We start from the raw sequence: 4,070 nt of genomic DNA, 5'->3' as shown, positions 1-4,070 counted from the left end.
TATTATTTGTTGAAACTGTACTTCCGATTTGATTTGAAACTGTCTCATTGCTATCTGTTTATCAATAAAACTGTAGAAAAAAAACAAAAAAAAAACAAACAACAACAAAAAAAAAGAATGTACTTACATCACAAAAAAATACACGGGAGGTGTTGTCTCGGATGCTTAGTTCCAGTTTAGCTAAATTCATCCAGGATTAAGTTTTTACAGTCTGCTCATTGTCAGTGTGGGCCCATACACAACCCATTTTCCTACTTCACCAGTATGGAACTTTCTTCCGTAATAAGAGACAAATTCTCTGCAGCATCTTTGGCAACACTCGTGCTTTTTTCTTTGAGTATTTTTGCACTTAAATACTGAGATGTAAAGTTTACTAACATGAGCATTCCTTTTGGAAATTAGAAAAGGCATAATAAAGTGATTAATATGCCTACATATTTGTTGATCTCAATATAAAGAAGACATTGATAACTATGTACTCTTTTTTATATCATTAGCCACACAATTAAAGCTGATATTTAAAACTATGTTCTTCCACTACTCATTCCATATTCCCTTCGTTCTCAGCACCTCTGGTAGTAGCGACTCCTTGTCAGGTGGGGTGACCCAGGACATTTTCCAGAAAATGAGGAGCCATTAATAGTCCACTGTTTTTAGATTTTTGTAACTTTACATTACCTTTCCCCATAGGACATAGAATTATTAAGACGCTCCTCAGGGTAGCAAGTGTTCCTCACTCTTAGTAGCAGATTGAGTTCACCCGTCACAATCAGCATCAATCAGTTTAGCTGACGACTCCCTTCTCCTAATGATTAGCTGGCAAGAGGAAACTAACATGCCTTCCTGACTCCATCAAATTCAAGTTTTAGTGGAAATGTGACTGCGTCTTTCATTAGAGCTATACTTCCCCTGGGACTAGGGTCTCTGGACTAAGAGACGGATTTGTGGAATGGAGGTGGAAATAGTTTGCGAGCTCACTCTAGAAATGATAAAAGCAGATGGCATTCAGATGAAAACACTCAATGACGAAGAAACCAGAAACAGAATGCTCAGCATCATTAGACATCACGGAAATGCAAATTTAAAACACAGCGAATGACAGTGGTTAGTCTGCTAAACACACAGAACTAGAAAGACTGCTGATGACAAGTGTTGGCGAGAACATAGTAGCTGAAACTCATACAATTTTGATAGGCGTGAAAAACAATAAGTCACTTCTGAAAAAGGGCAGTTTTCTAAAAAGCAAAATGTACACTTGACCCAGAAATTTTACTACCGGGATTTAATGAAAAGAAAGAAGGCACTCATTGACACTAAGACACATTCAAGAATTCTGAGAAAAACATATATACGCTAACATTGTTAGGAAAAACATGCCATATACATGTCTACTGTAATCCAACTGAAATTAGCTATGTGTATGTATATGTGTATGTGTATGTGTATGTATGTGTATGTGAATTTGAGCCAAAGTATTTCCAAAAGAATATTTCACCTCATATGAACAGTTTCACCCTTTGTGTAAGCAATTTCAAGCACAAGGTAGATTTGAAATCCAAGCACGGGCTTATCAGACTCCACATTCCATTGTGTTCTCAGTACATGATATTACCTTTTAATGTCAACTTCCTATGCCTAAATGTTGCTTCACTTCTTGGAACTTCTAGCTTGAAGCAGAATGATGCTGTGATCCTAAACCCAGGTCAGTTATTGTTGGCCTAGCACGCTGGCCTTCCCTGGTCCTTCACGTTAGCACATCTTCCCAGCTATCCAGGAGATGAGCAGAGATCACCTCAGATCGTCATTAGCTCACATTTTAGCCTTCTTACATCACGTCTCCAGCATTCCAGTCCTCCTTGAATCATTTAATAAGGAAGTGAAAAATTGCACATCTGGAGAAATTTAGGTTTTGGAAACACAAGTGTATCTATAACTTCAGCAAATGAGTGAAGTGTATTTGCCTTTACTATTTCCATAGGAAGTGAGCATGGATGTTCCCCATGGGATGTTCTAGTGGGCTTGTTTGGTGCATCAAGATGGCGGCGAGGGCCAAGAAAGTGGCTTCCCATGCGAAGCTAGTATGAGGCAAAAATAATCAAAGCAAGAGCACAAATGAAAGCTTTGAAAATGAGATGGAACATAGCTTCAGGTAAAAGATGGAGGAGGTCAGCCAAGGTGGGTCACAGGAGACAAGTTAGGTTTAGTATAGGTTCCCACGATCTAGGGAAACTTATGATTCCTTTGCAGCTTTAAGTAAATTTTCAGACTGACAATTTATACAAGGCTCTGTACCCTTAGGAAGCTAATTCTAAATGGTAGCATAATAGACCTGTTCCAGTGGACATTACTGAATTTTCCATGGAAATGAAGATTATTGATTTTTCACTTATTCATTCATTTCAGAAATACTATCTGACAATTATATTGGCAAGATATTGTGAATAAAGAAATGGTCCCTGACCTGAAGGAACACACTACTTATGGAACAAAATGCATCTTAGGACATTCGTAGAGTAATCCGTGTCAGTTCATGCTAAATTGTGAATGGAACAATGGTGGACTCCACACCTAAGTGATTTCTTCATAAGTCTTTATATTTCTTTGCTTATGTACTGTTGGCTCTTGGGTTGAGACTGTCAGAGGGCAGGTGCTTTCCAGGCTGGTTCACTTTTCTTCCCACTTCAACTTGTGACAACTCCACATCACCTTTTAATTTCAGGGAGCAAGAGAGCTTGAGAGTAGAGCATCAGAGCATCACGTCTGTTCACAATTTGTTGCCCAAGCAAGCTGTATGCCAGGTTTCATTTCATGGGAATGACACAGACCCACCTATGTGCTGTAAGTAGGTAACTGGTGACTAATGAAACCTGCTAGTAACTGAAAGTAACTGAAGTGTTGATGTATATAATAAGGGAGAAAGGAAATTAAAACGAGAGACTTCCTGTGAACTCCAAGTCTACTATAGATAATAAAATATGAATTTTGTACCTATTTATGCAAACTCCTATATGAAATATAAAATAAATAGAAGGCATGAATCTGGTTTTTCAAGATCTCACAATATAACGGCAAATTAAGGCGACTGAAAGCTGTGAAGGGAAGGTTGATCAATCTGATAATCTGTGGACTGGAAATCTTTATTACTTCCCTACATACATAGCCCAATGATAATGATAACCTCGAGACTCTGCAAAACCCTAAGGTACTCTCTGAATCATTAACAAAAGATTAAATTATTTTCACTACAGCTTAGGCTTGAGGCTATTATTGAATTTTAATACTACACAATTGGTCACGCATGCATGGGTGTGTGGTATATGGTATGTATCTCAAACAACTTGAACATTTGATGAACTAGAACATACCACATTGTCTGATAGTTTGAAATTAGAAAAACAGATAAACATTTGCTTCCTGTAGCATCTGCCCAAGAATCGCTTATGCATGTTGAGCAATCATGGTGATTTATCAGGAGGAAGGGAGAAGCGGTTAAATAGAAGTTGGCGTACAATGGCTACCTGAAAAGGTAAGCATGTTTTGCAGAGGAGCTGGGAAGTATTTTCCTGCATAGATAGATGAAAGTGGAGGAAGATTTGAGGGAAAATGAGGTGGTTTGGAGGCAGAAATGTGAATGTGGCCCCCTTCACTGTTTTGAGGTCACTTGTAAAGAGAGTGGAATGAAGAAGAAAGTCCCGGCCATGGGTTGTCTTGATGCTAGCAGACAGGAGCTCTGTGTGAAAACCACAAGCCCAGCTCACTTGCTTTGTCAGAAGACAGGCCTGAAGGTGCTGCTTCTTGTTTGGTTTAGAAGGTGGATTGGGTTAAGGAGAAGCTTCCAAGTTTTGGGGCTGGTGTACAGACACGTAGGTGCTCAGGAACTGCGAGAGGAGAAGGTGGAGCTTTAAGGCCGCAGGGAAGGCCCCCACACTGGGTGTTCAGTGGCTTTCTGCCTGGGAGACTCTCATTTCACTCCTCCAGTGAGCAGGCCGATTGCAGCGATGGGCCTTAGCACCCCCACACGGGTAATTCTCATGAGGGAACAGAAAAGGCGCCTTACAGCGGTAAAGTGC

This window comes from Octodon degus, unplaced genomic scaffold, assembly GCF_000260255.1.
Source record: "Octodon degus isolate 3935 unplaced genomic scaffold, OctDeg1.0 scaffold00105, whole genome shotgun sequence".
Taxonomy (NCBI): Eukaryota; Metazoa; Chordata; class Mammalia; order Rodentia; family Octodontidae; genus Octodon; species Octodon degus.
The sequence above is the reverse complement of the archived record's forward strand: the minus strand, read 5'-3'. Positions refer to the sequence as shown.